The sequence below is a fragment of the Balaenoptera physalus genome, assembly GCF_965194825.1.
Source record: "Balaenoptera physalus genome assembly, chromosome: 5".
Taxonomy (NCBI): domain Eukaryota; kingdom Metazoa; phylum Chordata; class Mammalia; order Artiodactyla; family Balaenopteridae; genus Balaenoptera; species Balaenoptera physalus.
In genome coordinates, this window is record NC_138884.1 from 23,111,854 (window position 1) to 23,133,197 (window position 21,344).

Consider the following 21,344-nt stretch of genomic DNA (forward strand, 5'->3'; position numbering starts at 1 on the left):
AATTTCTTTAAAAAAAAAAAAAAGCAAACTGGGCTATTCATTAAAAAAAAAAAAAATCTTCCAACAAACAAAAGTCCAGAACCAGATGGCATCACAGGTGAATTCTATCCAATATTTAGAGAAGAGCTAACACCCAACCTTCTCAAATTCTTCAAAATAATTGCAGGGGAAGGAACACTCCCAAACTCATTCTATGAGACCACCATCACCCTGATACCAAAACCAGACAAAGATACTACAAGGAAAGAAAATTATAGACCAATATCACTGATGAATATAGATGTAAAAATCCTCAACAAAATACTAGCAAACAGAATTGAACAACACATTAAAAGGATCATACACCATGATCAAGTGGGGTTTATCCCAGGGATGCAAGGATTCTTCAATATACACAAATCAATGTGATACACCATATTAACAAGTTGTAGAATAAAACCATATGATCATCTCAATAGATGCAGGAAAAGATTTTGAGCAAATTCAACACCCATTTATGATAAAAACTCTGCAGAGTGTGGGCATAGAGGGAAACTACCTCAACATAATAAAGGCCATATATGACAAACCCACAGCAAACAGCATTCTCAATGGTGAAAAACTGAAAGCATTTCCTCTAAGATCAGGAACAAGATGAGGATGTCCACTCTCACCACTACTATTCGACATAGCTTTGGAAGTCCTAGCCATGGCAATCAGAGAAGAAAAAGAAATAAAAGGAATACAAAAAGGAAAAGAAGAAGTAAAATTGTCACTGTTTGCAGATGACATCATATCATAGATAGAGAATCCTAAAGATGCCACCAGAAAACCACTAGAGTTAATCAATGAATTTGGTAAAGTTGCAGGATACAAAATTAATGCACAGAAATTGCTTGCATTCCTATAAACTAACAATGAAAGAGCAGAAGGAGAAATTAAGGAAACAATCCCATTACCACTGCAACAAAAAGAATAAAATACCTAGGAATAAACCTAACTAAGGAAGTAAAAGCCCTGTACTCAGAAAACTATAAGACACTGATGAAAGAAATCAAAGATGATATAAACAGATGGAGACATATACCATGTTCTTGGATTAGAAGAATCAATATTGTGAAAAAGACTATACTACCCAAAGCAATCTACAGATTCAATGCAATCCCTATCAAAATACCTTTGGCATTTTCTACAGAGCTAGAAAAAAATCTTAAAATTTGTAGGGAGACACAAAAGACCCCGGATAGCCAAAGCAGCCTTGAGGTGGAAAAAAAAAGAGCTGGAGGAATCAGACTTACAGACTTCAGACTATATTGCAAAGCTACAGTAATCAAGATAATATGGTACTGACACAAAAACAGAAATAGAGATCAATAGAACAGGATAGAAAACACAGAGATAAACCCACGTACCTATGGTTAACTAATCTATGACAAAGGAGGCAAGGGTATACAATGGAGAAAAGACAGTGTCTTCAGTAAGTGGTGCTGGGAAAACTGGACAGCTACATGTAAAAGAATGAAATTAGAACACTCCCTAACACCATACACAAACATAAACTCAAAATGGATTCGAGACCTAAATGTAAGACCAGCCACTATAAAACTCTTAGAGGAAAACATAAGCAGAACAGTCTATGACATAAATCACAGCAAGATCTTTCTTTGACCCACCTCCTAGATAAATGGAAATAAAAACAAAAAGTAAAAAATGGGACCTAATGAAACTTAAAATCTTTTGCAAAGGAAAGGAAAACATAAGCAAGATGAAAAGACAACCATCAGAATGGGAGAAAATATTTTCAAATGAAGCAAGTGGCAAAGGATTAATCTCCAAAAAGCAGCTCATGTAGCTCAATATCACAAAACCAAACAACCCAATCCAAACATGGGCAGAAGACCTAAATAGACATTTCTCCAAAGAAGATATACAGATTGCCAACAAACACATGAAAGAATGCTCAACATCACTGATCATTAGAGAAATGCAAATCGAAATTACAATGAGGTATCATCACACACAGGTAAGAATGGCCATCATCAAAAAATTCTACAAACAATAAATGCTGCAGAGGTGTGGAAAAAAGGGAACCCTCTTGCACCATTGGTGAGAGTGTAAATTGATACAGCCACTATCGAGAACAGTATGGAGGTTCCTTAAAAAACTAAAAATAGAACTACCATATGACACAGCAATCCCACTAGTGGGCATATACCTGGAGAAAACCATAATTCAAAAAGAGTCATGTTCCACAATTTTCACTGCAGCTCTATTTGCAATAGCCAGGACATGGAAGCAACCTAAGTGTCCATCAACTGATGAATGGGTAAAAAAGATGTTGCACATCTTCAATATAAAATGGAATAATACTCAGCCATAAAAAGAAATGAAATTGAGTTATTTGTAGTGAGATGGATGGACCTAGAGTCTGTCCTACAGAGTGAAGTAAGTCAGAAAGAGAAAAACAAATACTGTATGCTAACACATATATATGGAATCTAAAAGAAAAAAAGTTTATGAAGAACCTAGGGGCAGGAAAAGATTAAGGACACAGACGTAGAGAAAGGACTTGAGGACACGGGGAGGGGGAAGGGTAAGCTGGAACAAAGTGAGAGAGTGGTATGGATTTATATACACTACCAAATGTAAAATTGATAGCTACTGGGAAACAGCCACATAGCACAAGGAGATCAGCTCGGTGCTTTGTGACCACCTAAAGGGGTGGGAAAAGGGAGTGAGAGGGAGGTGAAAGAGGGAGGGGATATGGTGTTATATGTATACGTATAGCTGATTCACTTTTTTATACAGCAGAAACTAACACACAATTGTAAAGCAATTATACTCCAATAAAGATGTAAAAGAAAAAAAAAAGAAAGCCCAGAGACAAACCTACACACCTATGGTCCACTAATCTATGACAAAGGAGGCAAGGATATACAATGGAGAAAAGACAGTCTCTTCAATAAGTGGTGCTGGGAAAAATGGACAGCTACATGTAAAAGAATGAAATTAGAACACTCCCAAACACCATACACAAAAAATAAACTCAAAATGGATTAGAGAGCGAAATGTAAGACCGGACACTATAAAACTCTTAGAGGAAAACATAGGAAGAATACTCTTTGACATAAATCACAGCAAGATCTTTTTTGATCCACCTCCTAGAGTAATGGAATAAAAAACAAAAATAAACAAATGGGAGCAAATGAAACCTAAAAGCTTTTGGAAACCAAAGGAAACTACAAACAAGACGAAAAGACAACCCTCAGAATGGCAGAAAATATTTGCAAATGAATCAATGGACAAAGGATTAATCTCCAATATATATAAACAGCTCATGCAGCTCAACAGTAAAAAAACAAACAACCCAATCCAAAAATGGGCAGATGACGTAAATAGACATTTGTCCCAAGAAGACATACAGATGGCCAAGAAGCACATGAAAAGCTGCTCAACATCACTAATTATTAGAGGAATATAAACCAAAACTACAATGAGGTATCACCTCACACAAGTTAGAATGGGCATCATCAGAAAATCTACAAGCAACAAATGCTGGAGAGGGTGTGGAGAAAAGGGAACCCTCTTACACTATTTGTGAGAATGTAAATTGATACAGTCACTATGGAGAACAGTATGGAGGTTCCTTAAAAAACTAAAAATAGAATTACCATATGACCCAGCAATCCCACTACTGGGCATATACCCAGAGAAAACCATAATTCAAAAAGACACATTCAGCACAATGTTCATTGCAGCACTATTTACAATAACCAGGTCATGGAAGCAAACTAAATGCCCATAGACAGACAAATGGAAAAGATGTGGTACATATATAAAACGGAATATTACTCATCCATAAAAAGGAATGAAATTGGGTCATTTGTAGAGATGTGGATAGATCTAGAGACTGTCATACAGAGTGAAGTAAGTCAGAAAGAGAAAAACAAATATCGTATATTAACGCATACATGTGGAACCTACAAAGATGGTACAGATGAACCGGTTTGCAAGGCAGAAATAGAGACACAGATGTAGAGAACAAATGTATGGACACCAAGGGGGGAAAGTGGCAGGGTGGTGGTGGGATGAATTGCGAGCCTGGGATTGACATATATACACTTATATGTATAAAATAGATAACCAATAAGAACCTGCTGTATAAAAAAATGAATAAAATAAAATTCAAAAATTAAAAAATAAATTATATTTAAAAAAATAAAACAGAAAAAAAGTTCTGTCCTTCCCATAGACGTATGGGATGAATATTTATATGAATATTTATATGAATGAATTATTTCCATGCTTATATCTATAAATACAAAAAGAGGAATAAAACCTACCTTGAACCAAAAAAGAAAAAAAAAAAAAAACAGAACCCACTGGCCATACAGAGGAAAACCCTATCAGGGCACTTGCTCCAGTGGTAAACAATTCTGAAGTTGGTCAGAGGTGGGGAATCGTCTCCCATGCAGCCAGCAGCTCCCCCGCAAGGAGCGTCCTCATTGCAAAGCTGGGGGACCGTGAGGAGGCGTCTCTGAGTAAACGTGAGCTGAGCCTCAGGCCAGCTGCTGCTGAACTTTTCCCACCCTTCCGAGGTAAAACACCTGAATGTGTGCAAAGACTTTAAAGCCTAGAGGAAGGGGCTTGGAGTCACACCACTGACGACACGCAGGCCGACTTGGTGCCTGCAGGCCAGCCAGGATGGTCCTGGCCCCAGGCGCTCTTCTGGAAGCGTTCCATTTCCCTGCCTGAGGTACCCCTCTTGTCCTGACCCCCACTGCTTTTTTCCTTCCTCACCTCTGCCCGGGAAGAAATTCCAGCAGCAGGTATGGGTGACACATCCTCTTCTTTAGCAGGTGGCAGCCCGGCAACTCCTGCAGAAAGTCCAGCAGAGCCCCACTCACACGGGGCCACTCATAGAGCCCTGGGCCCTACTCCCTCCCTCCAGCACAACCCCGAGACTGCTGACGGGGCAGAGAATATGGCGTCAGGCACAGCTGCAGAGGGTTTTGCTGCCTGGAGGGGTGTTTATATGGACCTCAACCCAGGCACACCTGGGAAGGGCTGGCCGGCCGGGTCAGGCTGCCCAGGTCAGCCAATCCTCGCCCCTCAGGGGCTGAGTTGCAGAAAATGGGCCTTGCTGCACTGGCCAGATCCAAGGAACAGGTGTAGGGTCCCGAGAGTCAGGATAGACAAGGGGCGGCAGCCCTGGCTTGTTTTCTAATCATTTTATCTGGTCCATGAGTGGGAGACAACTTCAAGAAGACCCTCTCCTAATGAGAGGAACCCAGGAGTCAGGGAGAGGAGGGGTGGTGGGTGGAGACAGAGGCCTGGTGCCCCGGCTGCAGTGGAAGCCCTTGGAAGACCAGGTGGAGGGAGGCCACACAGAGTGAATGCTAGGGTCACAGACATGTCAGAGCTGCTGTTTGTTAGTTCAAGCCCTGCTCTGAGGTTCTCTGTGTCAGCTCTCAGCAACAGGTGTGCTGGGGGTGTTCTGCAATGAGGGCTATGTGCACGGTTCCTGTGTGCCCAGCCCTGCCGGGGTTCCTGTCCAGGGGAGCTCCATATCCAGGGAGGGGCCTGCCCACGAGAGCCCCGTGGGCTGCTGGGTACCTGCCCAGGTGAGCTCCATATCCTGGGAGGGGCCTGACCATGAGAGCCCTGTGGGCTGCTGGGTACCTGCACAGGTGAGCTCCATATCCTAGGAGGGGCCTGACCACGAGAGCCCCGTGGGCTGCTGGGGACCTGGTAAAGGACGCCAGGACAGTCAGTGAAGCCACAGTGGATATACATCCAGTAGTTCCTAATTCCTACACCCTGCTGGTCATTCTACCATCCACCAGGACATGCTATTCTGTATTAGACTTCAATGATGCCTTCTTCTGTATTCCATTAGTCCCAGAGTCACAAGAAATTTTGGCTGTGAGTGGCAGGACTCAACATACAACAAAAACAATACTGCTGGGACGTCCTGCCCCAGGGCTTCAAAAATACCCACACCATCTTTGGGGAAACGTTAGCTAAAGCCCTAAAAGATCTACCTCTGGAGAAGGGAACCCTCCTTCAATATGCAGACGACATCCTGATCGCCAGCCCTACTAAGGAGGCCTCTGAACTTCCTAGCCAATAAAAGATAGAAGGTGTCCAAGAAAAAGGCTCAAATATCACAGACTAAGGTGACCTGCCTGGGCTTCATTCTCACAGAAGATCAGAGAAGCCCATCCCAGGAAAGGGAAGAAGCCATTTGCAGCCACACCCTTCCTAAAACTAGAAGACAGCTTAGTGGTTCCTGGGGAGACCGGGGTTTGCTGCATCTGGATCCCTAAATACATTCTAATAGCTGGACCTCTATATGAAACACTGAAAGGAAAAGATGATGATCCTTTTGAATAGAATCCAGAAGCGGCCTTTCAAGAATGGAAAGAGCAGTCAATTCAGACCCTTGCCCTGGACCTCCCTAATTTAGCTAAACCCTTTGACCTTTACATTCCTGGTCGAAGGCGAATCGCCCTTGGAGTATTAGCGCAAAAACTGGGACCACTTGAAATGGAACAACGCAAGAATGCCCTCCAGGCATTGGCCAGCCACCCCATCCGACCAGGATACTGGGGGTATCTAAAAACCTGGAAACGAGCAGCCCACAAGCCAGCTCCCTCCTAAGGGAAAAGGACGCCACTTGGTGATCCTAACCACCCACCATGCCCTGAAGTTGCAGGGATCGCTCCGTGGGCACAATGACCTTGAGTGAGGAGGCCCTCCAACTCCAACCTCCAGAGAGACAACCTGGGGCAACAGGTCCCCATGACGACTCGTGTGACCATCACTTGACCTGGAGCTTCTCTCAGAAAACCACAAGAGTGTGCCCCAAGAGAGCAGACTATTGTTTGCAGGACTTACTGAACCCAGAGCGGAGCTAATAAACTTGGCAGGGGACCCGTAAATAAGGCTGCCACCATAGAAAAGCCTACAGACACCACGGTGACGGCAGCCAATGAGACCGGCTGTACTCCTGGTTACTTCAAAAGGCCGTTGACTGAGTGGCCGTCATGGTCCTGGATCACCACCGGCCCTGGACTGTCTGGGAGTTGAGCAAGCAGGGTTCTGACACCTGGTGCTGTTTGTCCATTAATTCAGTGGCCTAACTGAAGAAAGCTCAGACTACTGGTCAGAACATCTAGGCTGGCAGAAACCGTCAGCCTAAGGGGGCTGAACCAATGTGGAACAGGGTAAAACCGGCCCCCCCAGCGTCCCTGCGCATCTCTTTCCTGGACCCTTAAAGGTCATTAGAATCTATAAAACTTCCAATGCTGCTGCTCAGGTGGACAAGCAGTGAGGGAGGAGGCCTGGGGACAATCAACCTCACCTGGAGGCTGCTGGGGAGAAGTCCTGCCCCTCCCCCCAGGTATGAGGACACCTAACTCAGCATGAAGCATTTACAGAAGAGGTGTCTGCACCCTCAGCGCCCCAAGAATGTGGAATGGGACAAGAGGCAGAGGAGGGGTTTGTCACCGGCAAAGCCCATTAAAAATTCCTGGGAGATAAAAATAGAATCTGGGCAATAAAATAAAGTCTAACCTTTTTTTCCTTTGTGCTTTGTCTAATTTCACTTGCTCCTAGGTTTCCACAGGCAGAGGTCCCACACCCGGCACTTCAGACCCAATTTCCTACTGCAAAATGTCTGGGCCGACACCTCATCTCGCGGGACCCCATGCAGAGCAGACTCCGCAACACAGAGCCTGAGCTCCACCCAACCCGGCCCTCAATAGCTCCGCCCCATCCCTCCCGCTGACTCTGACGGGATCCCTACACAGCAGCCTGGCCCACAGCCCGCGGGGGAGCGCACGCTACCACCTCTCCATTCTCTGATCAAAATATAAAGTTTTTCTTTGCTTCTGAACCAAAGTCAGTCTCGATCTGTTGGCTCCAATGACACTGGGCAGGGGGACCCTTGTTGGGGCCCACTCTGCAGGATCAGTAACAGAATTTGAGAACACTGTAACTTCAATAAACAGATGTGTGAGCCAAACTGTGATTAACATAGAGCAGTGTATAAGGCCCGTGTAAAATAAGATGTTTCTAACACTTCCATTTGATATTTCCATCACTTTATTATAAGCAAGTTCAGTGGAAAGGTTTGTCTTATTTGTCAGGTCAACATTAGAGAAATGCAGTGATTTCTTTCCAAGGATGTACATCTAATAATCTTGGCTGAAGTTTCAATCTTGTTTTGAATGATTTTCCATTGAAAATGATACCTCCCTTTCAGCTCCTAGATTTCTGAGAAGTATAAAATCAATCTTATATTTTTTTATTACCAAAGGGGAAAGGTGGGAGGAGGGATAAATTAACAGTTTCAGATTAACATATACACACTGCTATGTATAAAATATATCATCAACAAGGAACTACTGTATAGCACAGGGAACTATACTCAATATTTTGTAATAACCCCTAAGAGGAAATAATTTGAAAAACAATAGATATCTATATCAACATCATCTATCAACTACAGATAAAATGGAACCTAAAGGAGGCCGATGGTGAGCGTTTCTGACCCTGAAGACTTCAATCATCTAAAGTTCGCACTCTGCCTATGGCCCAAGTCCCTTAAAGAACATACATGTACCAGTAGCTTAAAAATTCCCCAGATTGGGGTTCGGAATGACACTGATTTGGAAAAATCCTTGGTGTTCTCCTTACATATATGAGACTTTTCATACAGCTAAAAAATGCCTGTGACACCCAGAAGATGGTACACGGTTGGATCAGGAAGATTTTGGAAAAGGCACCTCATCTCCTAATCCCCTGGTTGTCGGGTTCACCCCTCCAGCCCCTTTCCTAACACTCTCCACACTTGAGGATGTCAGCACCTTCAACATCCTGTTGCACAGAGTTTGGAATTTGTCCAGAGGATGAAGGAGAAAGGAGGAGAAACAATGACAGACAAGCCCTAGATTTTCGGAAAGGAACACTTTCCACTTTGGCCACTTCGGTACACCTTAAATATGCCAGGAAAGAAAAAAATGGATAAAGAAGTTGTGCTCCTTATGTACAATGGAATATCACTCAGCCATGAAATCAATGTCACAAGGCTATTAGCAGCATGCTGAGTGGATTTACGTACGTTGTTTCTAAGTGAAATAAGTCACACAGAGAAAGACACTTATCATAAGATATCACTTATAGAGGGAATGTAAAAATCGCTACCCATGACCTGAATTACAAAACAGAACAGAGTCACACATTTAGAAAACACACTATGGCTGCTTAATGGGAAAGGTGAGGTGGGGTGATGCATAAAACAAGGGTTTGAAATTAGCACAGATACCGTTCCATAAACCAAATATGTAACAGACAAGCCCTACTCCTTGCTCAGGGAACTGGACTCCACACCCCATATCCCACGCACAAAAATATATCTGACTACTAAGAATCTTAAAACCTATGTATTGGTATCTCTCTGTAAGTAAATCAACTGGGAGTAAAAAGGAATAAACACAGCAGTGAAAATCAGCTAAACTCCTTTATAAAAATAAATTTCAAAAATAAAAAAAACAAAGACATTGAAAGAAAGAGAAATCCTTACAGAGTATGTTCAGGGGCTTTGAATCAACCTGGATTCACCATATCTAGACCCGCAGCTGGATGAGACATAAGGCTGTACACTCTTGGGGCTGAGAGATTTGGTGAGGTTGGGTGAGCAAACGAAGACCCTTTAAAGTAATACTGTGTGATACCCATTCAATGTGTCCCAAATCTCCACGTTCAAGGGAATCGTCCTACAGCGAAAACATGCATGAGAAACCCAGAAGATGGTACCCCGTGTGATCGGGAAAGGTTTCTAAAACGCACCTCATTTCTCATCTCCTTGGGCTCGGATTCGCCATTCCAGCCGCTTTACTAGCAATCTCCCTCCTTGGAGAATCAGCACCTTTAACCTCCTGTTCCGAACAGGTTGCGATTTGTCCTGAGGATGAACGGGAAGAGGGGGAACCAATGAGAGACTAGCTCTAGGTGCTGGGACAGGCACAGGTCACTCTATTTTCCCATCAGGAAGAAGCATTAGCCACAGGCTCAGCCTGCCCCCCGGAACGAGTATAGGGCCTGAAGCAATCCAGTGCTTTTGCGGCCAGCTCACAGAAAAGCGAGTCGAAAAATGGAGCTCAGGGGCACTGCAATTCACAAACCTGCAGAGTTATAAATGATAACTCTCGTCCACAAATATATTGAGAGAAGGCAACGAAGAGGATTTGAAAGCAAGGCAGAATTGCAGGAAACAGATTTCAGGAGGTAGATTCGAATCGCCTTGAAAGCACATGAAAAGCGGCAAAACGTGGACAATGTTACCCTTGGCCAAAAACGGCGTATGCGTTTTTTCCTGAATATATTCAGGAAAAAACGCATACGCCGTTTTTGGCCAACCAAGCAACCTGGAAAGGCAAATCAGCGCTACCAAGATGTCTCGCTTCCCATCGGTCAAAAGGGCCATGCTGAAAAAAGTGTCAAAACCAGAAATGCAGGACAAGCCATGGAGAAATGGGAGCCTTGCTACGCTGATGGGCGGGATGTAAATTGCCAACAGCCACCATGGAGAAGTGTAGGGTGTGTCCTGTGACATCTAAAAAACACAGCTTAGAGAGCATAGGGCACTTCCACTCATGGGCGTATAAATTGGGAAAACTAAAAATCAGCAAGTCACAGACACCACAAAGTTTAGGGCTGCTCTATTGACAAGAAATTCCACTTCGTTACACCTTAAATATCCCAGGAAAGAGAAATACGGATAAAGAAGTTGTGCTCCTTATGTACAATGGAATATCACTCAGCCGTGAAATCAATGCCTTAAGGCTAGTAGCGGCATGATGAGTGGATTTAGGTACAAGGATTCTAAGTGAAATAAGACACACAAAAATAGACACTTATCATAAGATATCACTTACAGAGTTAATGTAAACATCGCTACACTTGAACTGAATTATGAAACAGAACAGAGTCACACATTTAGAAAACACGCTATGGCTGCTGAACGGGAAAGGTGAGGTGGGGTGATGCATAAAACAAGGGTTTCAAATTAGCTCAGATACAGTTCCATAAAGCCAATATGTAATAGACAACACCTACTCCTTGCTCAGTGAACTGGACTCAACACCCCCTATTCACCGCACAAGAATATACCTGACTAGTAAGAATCTTAAAAACTATGTATTGATATCTCTTTGTAAGTGAATCAAGTTAGTGTAAAGCGGCATAAACACAGCAGTGAAAAGCAGCTAAACCCCTTATGAAAATAAATTACTTTTAAAAACCCATGAAACAAAGACATTGAAAGAGAGAGAAATTCTTACAAAATTCATTCAGTGGGTGTGATGCAACCTGGATTGACCGTATCTAGACCCACACCTGTATGAGGCATAAGGGTGGACACTCTTGGGGCTGAGAGGTTTGGTGAGGTTGGGTGAGCAAACGCAGACCCTTTAAAGTAATACTGCGTGGTACCCATCCCATGGGTCCCAAATCTCCAGTTTCAAGGGCATCTTCCTACATCGAAAGCATGCTTGAGAAACCCAGAAGATGGTACACCGTGTGATCGGGAAAGGTTTCTAAAACGCACCTCATTTGTCATCTCCTTGGGCTCGGGTTTGCCATTCCAGCCGCTTTACTAGCAATCTCCCTCCTTGGAGAATCAGCACCTTTAACCTCCTGTTCGGTACAGGTTGCGATTTGTCCTGAGGATGAACGGGAAGAGGGGGAACCAATGAGAGACTTGCTCTAGGTGTTGGGACAGGCACAGGTCACTCTATTTTCCCATCAGGAAGAAGCATTAGCCATAGGCTCAGCCTGCCCCCCGGAACGAGAATAGGGCCTGAAGCAATCCTGTGATTTTGCGGCCAGCTCCCAGAAAAGCGAGTTGAAAAATGGAGCTCAGGGGCACTGCAATTCACAAACCTGCAGAGTTGTAAATGATAACTCTCGTCCACAAATATATTGAGGGAAGGCAACGAAGAGGATTTGAAAGCAAGGCAGAATTGCAGGAAACAGATTTCAGGAGGTAGATTCGAATCGCCTTTAAAGCACATGAAAAGCGGCAAAACGTCGACAAGGTTGCCCTTGGCCAAAAAGGGCGTATGCGTTTTTTCCTGAATATATTCAGGAAAAAACGCATACGCCCTTTTTGGCCAACCAAGCAACCTGGAAAGGCAAATCAGCGCTACAAAGAAGTCTCGCTTCCCATCGGTCAAAAGGGCCATGCTGAAAACAGTGTCAAAACCAGAAATGCAGGACAGGCCATGGAGAAGTGGGAGCCTTGCTACGCTGATGGGCGGGATGTAAATTGCCAACAGCCACCCTGGAGAAGTGTACGGTGTGTCCTGGAACGTCTAAAAAACACAGCTTAGAGAGCATAGGGCACTTCCACTCATGGGCGTATAAATAGGGAAAATTAAAAATCAGCAAGACACAGGCACCCCAAAGTTTAGGGCTGCTCTGTTGACAAGAAACTCCACTTCGTTACACCTTAAATATCCCAGGAAAGAGAAAAATGGATAAAGAAGTTGTGCTCCTTATGTACAATGGAATATCACTCAGCCGTGAAATCAATGCCATAAGGCTAGTAGCAGCATGATGAGTGGATTTAGGTACGACGATTCTAAGTGAAATAAGACACAGAAATTGACACTTATCATACGATATCACTTATGGAGGGAATGTAAACATCGCTACACTTGAACGGAATTACGAAACAGAACACAGTCACACATATAGAAAACACACTATGCCTGCTGAACGGAAAAGGCAAGGTAGTGTGATGCATAAAAGAAGGGTTTCAAATTATCTCAGATACCGTTCCATAAACCCAATATGTAATAGACAAGACCTACTCCTTGCTAAGTGAACTGGACTCCACACCCCCTATTCACCGCACAAGAATATATCTGACTAGTAAGAATCTTAAAACCTATGTATTGATATCTCTGTGTAAGTGAGTCAAGTGGGTGTAAAGCGGCACAAACACAGCAGTGAAAAGCAGCTAAACCCCATTATAAAAACAAATTACTTTTAAAAACCCATGAACCAAAGACAGTGAAAGAGAGATAAATTCCTACAAAATGCCTTCAGGGGCTGTTATGCAACCTGGATTGACCATATCTAGACCCGGAGCTGTAATAGACATTAGGGTGGACACTCTTGCGGCTGAGAGGTTTGGTGAGGTTGGGTGAGCAAACGCAGACCCTTTAAAGTAATACTGCGTGGTACCCATCCCATGGGTCCCAAATCTCCAGATTCAAGGGCATCTTCCTACATCGAAAACATGCATGAGAAACCCAGAAGATGGTACACCGTGTGATCGGGAAAGGTTTCTAAAACGCACCTCATTTCTCATCTCCTTGGGCTCGGGTTCGGCATTCCAGCCGCTTTACTAGCAATCTCCCTCCTTAGAGAATCAGCACCTTTAACCTCCTGTTCCGAACAGGTTGCAATTTGTCCTGAGGATGAACGGGAAGAGAGGGAACCAATGACACACTAGCTCTAGGTGTTGGGACAGGCACAGGTCACTCTATTTTCCCACCAGGAAGAAGCATTAGCCACAAGCTCAGCCTGCCCCCGGAACCAGAATAGGGCCTGAAGCAATCCTGTGCTTTTGCGGCCAGTTCCCAAAAGAGCGAGTTGAAAAATGGAGCTCAGGGGCACTGCAATTCACAAACCTGCAGAGTTATAAATGATAACTCGCGTCCAGAAATATATTCAGAGAAGGCAACGAAGAGGATTTGAAAGCAAGGCAGAATTGCAGGAAACAGATTTCAGGAGGTAGATTCGAATCGCCTTGAAAGCACATGAAAAGCGGCAAAACGTGGACAATGTTGCCCTTGGCCAAAAAGGGCGTATGCGTTTTTTCCTGAATATATTCAGGAAAAAACGCATACGCCCTTTTTGGCCAACCAAGCAACCTGGAAAGGCAAATCAGCGCAACCAAGAAGTCTCGCTTCCAATCGGTCAAAAGGGCCATGCTGAAAAAAGTGTCAAAACCAGAAATGCAGGACAAGCCATGGAGAAATGGGAGCCTTGCTACGCTGATGGGCGGGATGTAAATTGCCAACAGCCACCATGGAGAAGTGTAGGGTGTGTCCTGGAACATCTAAAAAACACAGCTTAGAGAGCATAGGGCACTTCCACTCATGGGCGTATAAATTGGGAAAACTAAAAATCAGCAAGACACAGGCACCACAAAGTTTAGGGCTGCTCTGTTGACAAGAAACTCCACTTCGTTACACCTTAAATATCCCAGGAAAGAGAAGTATGGATAAAGAAGTTGTGCTCCTTATGTACAATGGAATATCACTCAGCCGTGAAATCAATGCCTTAAGGCTAGTAGCAGCATGATGAGTGGATTTAGGTACGACGATGCTAAGTGAAATAAGACACACAGAAATAGACACTTATCATAAGATATCACTTATAGAGGGAATGTAAACATCGCTACACTTGAACGGAATTACGAAACAGAACAGAGTCACACGTTTAGAAAACACACTATGGCTGCTGAACGGGAAAGGTGAGGTGGGGTGATGCATAAAACAAGGGTTTCAAATTGGCTCAGATACCGTTCCATAAAGCCAATATGTAATACACAAGACCTACTCCTTGCTCAGTGAACTGGACTCCACACCCCCTATTCACCGCACAAGAATATATCTGACTAGTAAAAATCTTAAAACCTATGTATTGATATCTCTGTGTAAGTGAGTCAAGTGGGTGTAAAGCGGCATAAACACAGCAGTGAAAAGCAGCTAAACCCCATTATAAAAATAAATTACTTTTAAAAACCCATGAACCAAAGACAGTGAAAGAGAGATAAATTCCTACAAAATTCCTTCAGGGGCTGTGATGCAACCTGGATTGACCATATCTAGACCCAGAGCTGGATGAGACATAAGGGTGGACACTCTTGGGGCTGAGAGTTTTGGTGAGGTTGGGTGAGCAAACGCAGACCCTTTAAAGTAATACTGCGTGGTACCCATCCCATGGGTCCCAAATCTCCAGGTTCAAGGGCATCTTCCTACATCGAAAACATGCATGAGAAACCCAGAAGATGGTACACCGTGTGATCGGGAAAGGTTTCTAAAACGCACCTCACTTGTCATCTCCTTGGGCTCGGGTTTGCCATTCCAGCCGCTTTACTAGCAATCTCCCTCCTTGGAGAATCAGCACCTTTAACCTCCTGTTCCGTACAGGTTGCGATTTGTCCTGAGGATGAACGGGAAGAGGGGGAACCAATGAGAGACTAGCTCTAGGTGTTGGGACAGGCACAGGTCACTCTATTTTCCCATCAGGAAGAAGCATTAGCCACAGGCTCAGCCTGCCCCCCGGAACGAGAATAGGGCCTGAAGCAATCCTGTGCTTTTGCGGCCAGCTCCCAAAAAAGCGAGTTGAAAAATGGAGCTCAGGGGCACTGCAATTCACAAACCTGCAGAGTTATAAATGATAACTGTCGTCCACAAATATATTGAGGGAAGGCAACGAAGAGGATTTGAAAGCAAGGCAGAATTGCAGGAAACAGATTTCAGGAGGTAGATTAGAATCGCCTTTAAAGCACATGAAAAGCGGCAAAATGTCGACAATGTTGCCCTTGGCCAAAAAGGGCGTATGCGTTTTTTCCTGAATATATTCAGGAAAAAACGCATACGCCCTTTTTGGCCAACCAAGCAACCTGGAAAGGCAAATCAGCGCTACAAAGAAGTCTCGCTTCCCATCGGTCAAAAGGGCCATGCTGAAAAAAGTGTCAAAACCAGAAATGCAGGACAAGCCATGGAGAAATGGGAGCCTTGGTACGCTGATGGGCGGGATGTAAATTGCCAACAGCCACCATGGAGAAGTGTAGGGTGTGTCCTGGAACATCTAAAAAACACAGCTTAGAGAGCATAGGGCACTTCCACTCATGGGCGTATAAATTGGGAAAACTAAAAATCAGCAAGACACAGGCACCACAAAGTTTAGGGCTGCTCTGTTGACAAGAAACTCCACTTCGTTACACCTTAAATATCCCAGGAAAGAGAAGTATGGATAAAGAAGTTGTGCTCCTTATGTACAATGGAATATCACTCAGCCGTGAAATCAATGCCTTAAGGCTAGTAGCAGCATGATGAGTGGATTTAGGTACGACGATGCTAAGTGAAATAAGACACACAGAAATAGACACTTATCATAAGATATCACTTATAGAGGGAATGTAAACATCGCTACACTTGAACGGAATTACGAAACAGAACAGAGTCACACGTTTAGAAAACACACTATGGCTGCTGAACGGGAAAGGTGAGGTGGGGTGATGCATAAAACAAGGGTTTCAAATTGGCTCAGATACCGTTCCATAAAGCCAATATGTAATAGACAAGACCTACTCCTTGCTCAGTGAACTGGACTCCACACCCCCTATTCACCGCACAAGAATATATCTGACTAGTAAGAATCTTAAAACCTATGTATTGATATCTCTGTGTAAGTGAGTCAAGTGGGTGTAAAGCGGCATAAACACAGCAGTGAAAAGCAGCTAAACCCCATTATAAAAATAAATTACTTTTAAAAACCCATGAACCAAAGACAGTGAAAGAGAGATAAATTCCTACAAAATTCCTTCAGGGGCTGTGATGCAATCTGGATTGACCATATCTAGACCCAGAGCTGGATGAGACGTAAGGGTGGACACTCTTGGGGCTGAGAGTTTTGGTGAGGTTGGGTGAGCAAACGCAGACCCTTTAAAGTAATACTGCGTGGTACCCATCCCATGGGTCCCAAATCTCCAGGTTCAAGGGCATCTTCCTACATCGAAAACATGCATGAGAAACCCAGAAGATGGTACACCGTGTGATCGGGAAAGGTTTCTAAAACGCACCTCACTTGTCATCTCCTTGGGCTCGGGTTTGCCATTCCAGCCGCTTGACTAGCAATCTCCCTCCTTGGAGAATCAGCACCTTTAACCTCCTGTTCCGTACAGGTTGCGATTTGTCCTGAGGATGAACGGGAAGAGGGGGAACCAATGAGAGACTAGCTCTAGGTGTTGGGACAGGCACAGGTCACTCTATTTTCCCATCAGGAAGAAGCATTAGCCACAGGCTCAGCCTGCCCCCCGGAACGAGAATAGGGCCTGAAGCAATCCTGTGCTTTTGCGGCCAGCTCCCAAAAAAGCGAGTTGAAAAATGGAGCTCAGGGCACTGCAATTCACAAACCTGCAGAGTTATAAATGATAACTCTCGTCCACAAATATATTGAGGGAAGGCAACGAAGAGGATTTGAAAGCAAGGCAGAATTGCAGGAAACAGATTTCAGGAGGTAGATTAGAATCGCCTTTAAAGCACATGAAAAGCGGCAAAATGTCGACAATGTTGCCCTTGGCCAAAAAGGGCGTATGTGTTTTTTCCTGAATATATTCAGGAAAAAACGCATACGCCCTTTTTGGCCAACCAAGCAACCTGGAAAGGCAAATCAGCGCTACAAAGAAGTCTCGCTTCCCATCGGTCAAAAGGGCCATGCTGAAAAAAGTGTTCAAAACCAGAAATGCAGGACAAGCCATGGAGAAATGGGAGCCTTGCTACGCTGATGGGCGGGATGTAAATTGCCAACAGCCACCATGGAGAAGTGTAGGGTGTGTCCTGGAACATCTAAAAAACACAGCTTAGAGAGCATAGGGCACTTCCACTCATGGGCGTATAAATTGGGAAAACTAAAAATCAGCAAGACACAGGCACCACAAAGTTTAGGGCTGCTCTGTTGACAAGAAACTCCACTTCGTTACACCTTAAATATCCCAGGAAAGAGAAGTATGGATAAAAAAGTTGTGCTCCTTATGTACAATGGAATATCACTCAGCCGTGAAATCAATGCCTTAAGGCTAGTAGCAGCATGATGAGTGGATTTAGGTACGACGATGCTAAGTGAAATAAGACACACAGAAATAGACACTTATCATAAGATATCACTTATAGAGGGAATGTAAATATCGCTACACTTGAACGGAATTACGAAACAGAACAGAGTCACACGTTTAGAAAACACACTATGGCTGCTGAACGGGAAAGGTGAGGTGGGGTGATGCATAAAACAAGGGTTTCAAATTGGCTCAGATACCGTTCCATAAAGCCAATATGTAATACACAAGACCTACTCCTTGCTCAGTGAACTGGACTCCACACCCCCTATTCACCGCACAAGAATATATCTGACTAGTAAAAATCTTAAAACCTATGTATTGATATCTCTGTGTAAGTGAGTCAAGTGGGTGTAAAGCGGCATAAACACAGCAGTGAAAAGCAGCTAAACCCCATTATAAAAATAAATTACTTTTAAAAACCCATGAACCAAAGACAGTGAAAGAGAGATAAATTCCTACAAAATTCCTTCAGGGGCTGTGATGCAACCTGGATTGACCATATCTAGACCCAGAGCTGGATGAGACATAAGGGTGGACACTCTTGGGGCTGAGAGTTTTGGTGAGGTTGGGTGAGCAAACGCAGACCCTTTAAAGTAATACTGCGTGGTACCCATCCCATGGGTCCCAAATCTCCAGGTTCAAGGGCATCTTCCTACATCGAAAACATGCATGAGAAACCCAGAAGATGGTACACCGTGTGATCGGGAAAGGTTTCTAAAACGCACCTCACTTGTCATCTCCTTGGGCTCGGGTTTGCCATTCCAGCCGCTTTACTAGCAATCTCCCTCCTTGGAGAATCAGCACCTTTAACCTCCTGTTCCGTACAGGTTGCGATTTGTCCTGAGGATGAACGGGAAGAGGGGGAACCAATGAGAGACTAGCTCTAGGTGTTGGGACAGGCACAGGTCACTCTATTTTCCCATCAGGAAGAAGCATTAGCCACAGGCTCAGCCTGCCCCCCGGAACGAGAATAGGGCCTGAAGCAATCCTGTGCTTTTGCGGCCAGCTCCCAAAAAAGCGAGTTGAAAAATGGAGCTCAGGGGCACTGCAATTCACAAACCTGCAGAGTTATAAATGATAACTCTCGTCCACAAATATATTGAGGGAAGGCAACGAAGAGGATTTGAAAGCAAGGCAGAATTGCAGGAAACAGATTTCAGGAGGTAGATTAGAATCGCCTTTAAAGCACATGAAAAGCGGCAAAATGTCGACAATGTTGCCCTTGGCCAAAAAGGGCGTATGCTTTTTTTCCTGAATATATTCAGGAAAAAACGCATACGCCCTTTTTGGCCAACCAAGCAACCTGGAAAGGCAAATCAGCGCTACAAAGAAGTCTCGCTTCCCATCGGTCAAAAGGGCCATGCTGAAAAAAGTGTCAAAACCAGAAATGCAGGACAAGCCATGGAGAAATGGGAGCCTTGGTACGCTGATGGGCGGGATGTAAATTGCCAACAGCCACCATGGAGAAGTGTAGGGTGTGTCCTGGAACATCTAAAAAACACAGCTTAGAGAGCATAGGGCACTTCCACTCATGGGCGTATAAATTGGGAAAACTAAAAATCAGCAAGACACAGGCACCACAAAGTTTAGGGCTGCTCTGTTGACAAGAAACTCCACTTCGTTACACCTTAAATATCCCAGGAAAGAGAAGTATGGATAAAGAAGTTGTGCTCCTTATGTACAATGGAATATCACTCAGCCGTGAAATCAATGCCTTAAGGCTAGTAGCAGCATGATGAGTGGATTTAGGTACGACGATTCTAAGTGAAATAAGACACACAGAAATAGACACTTATCATAAGATATCACTTATAGAGGGAATGTAAACATCGCTACACTTGAACGGAATTACGAAACAGAACAGAGTCACACGTTTAGAAAACACACTATGGCTGCTGAACGGGAAAGGTGAGGTGGGGTGATGCATAAAACAAGGGTTTCAAATTAGCTCAGGTACCGTTCCATAAACCCAATATGTAATAGACAAGACCTACTCCTTTCTCAGTGAACTGGAATCAACACCCCCTATTCACCACACAAGAATATATCTGACTAAGAATCTTAAAAACTATGTATTGATATCTCTGTGTAAGTGAGTCAAGTGGGTGTAAAGCGGCATAAACACAGCAGTGAAAAGCAGCTAAACCCCATTATAAAAATAAATTACTTTTAAAAACCCATGAACCAAATACAGTGAAAGAGAGATAAATTCCTACAAAATTCCTTCAGGGGCTGTGATTCAACCTGGATTGACCATATCTAGACCCAGAGCTGGATGAGACACAAGGGTGGACACTCTTGGGGCTGAGAGGTTTGCTGAGGCTGGGTGAGCAAATGCAGTCCCTTTAAAGTAATACTGCGTGGTACCCATTCCATGGGTCCCAAATCTCCAGATTCAAGGGCATCTTCCTACATCGAAAACATGCATGAGAAACCCAGAAGATGGTACCCCGTGTGATCGGGAAAGGTTTCTAAAACGCACCTCATTTCTCATCTCCTTGTGCTCGGGTTCCCCATTCCAGCCGCATTACTAGCAATCTCCCTCCTTAGAGAATCAGCATCTTTAACCTCCTGTTCCGAACAGGTTGCAATTTGTCCTGAGGATGAACGGGAAGAGAGGGAACCAATGACAGACTATCTCTAGGTGTTGGGACAGGCACAGGTCACTCTATTTTCCCATCAGGAAGAAGCATTAGCCACAGGCTCAGCCTGCCCCCCGGAACGAGAATAGGGCCTGAAGCAATCCTGTGCTTTTGCGGCCAGCTCCCAAAAAAGCGAGTTGAAAAATGGAGCTCAGGGGCACTGCAATTCACAAACCTGCAGAGTTATAAATGATAACTGTCGTCCACAAATATATTGAGGGAAGACAACGAAGAGGATTTGAAAGCAAGGCAGAAATGCAGGAAACAGATTTCAGGAGGTAGATTCGAATCGCCTTTAAAGCACATGAAAAGCGGCAAAATGTCGACAATGTTGCCCTTGGCCAAAAAGGGCGTATGCTTTTTTTCCTGAATATATTCAGGAAAAAACGCATACGCCCTTTTTGGCCAACCAAGCAACCTGGAAAGGCAAATCAGCGCTACAAAGAAGTCTCGCTTCCCATCGGTCAAAAGGGCCATGCTGAAAAAAGTGTCAAAACCAGAAATGCAGGACAAGCCATGGAGAAATGGGAGCCTTGGTACGCTGATGGGCGGGATGTAAATTGCCAACAGCCACCATGGAGAAGTGTAGGGTGTGTCCTGGAACATCTAAAAAACACAGCTTAGAGAGCATAGGGCACTTCCACTCATGGGCGTATAAATTGGGAAAACTAAAAATCAGCAAGACACAGGCACCACAAAGTTTAGGGCTGCTCTGTTGACAAGAAACTCCACTTCGTTACACCTTAAATATCCCAGGAAAGAGAAATATGGATAAAGAAGTTGTGCTCCTTATGTAC

At 44.1% G+C, this 21,344-nt stretch overlaps 2 long non-coding RNA genes across 2 annotated transcripts in view; one reads left to right on the top strand and one right to left on the bottom strand.

Moving 5' to 3' along the window:
- The window catches only part of LOC309661088, an 852,576-nt gene that overhangs the window by 691,632 nt on the left and 139,600 nt on the right, over positions 1-21,344 (bottom strand). Inside the window, exon 4 of the long non-coding RNA XR_014263850.1 lies at positions 4,642-4,856. This is a non-coding gene — a long non-coding RNA (uncharacterized lncRNA). The remainder of the gene's footprint in view (positions 1-4,641; positions 4,857-21,344) is intronic.
- Positions 1-21,344, top strand: part of LOC309661092 — an 834,961-nt gene that overhangs the window by 583,770 nt on the left and 229,847 nt on the right. The gene's annotated exons all lie outside the window — the stretch shown is intronic.